Here is a 218-nt window from a genome sequence, read left to right on the forward strand (position 1 = left end):
TCCTTCCGAAATTTCTTCTACTGAAATTGGCAACTCCTCCTCGGAAATGTCCTCATATTCAATACGTGGTACCACTTCATTCAACTGCTTAACGTTGTTGTTACCATCACTCCACTCACTTTCACTGGATATCGGTTCGGCCAACGCCACCTTTCTACAAATTCTTACATCCGATACATCAGACTCCGAAGACTCAATATTCTCAACTCCAAGGTCCT

Source organism: Ostrea edulis, unplaced genomic scaffold, assembly GCF_947568905.1.
Source record: "Ostrea edulis unplaced genomic scaffold, xbOstEdul1.1 scaffold_78, whole genome shotgun sequence".
Classification (NCBI taxonomy): Eukaryota; Metazoa; Mollusca; class Bivalvia; order Ostreida; family Ostreidae; genus Ostrea; species Ostrea edulis.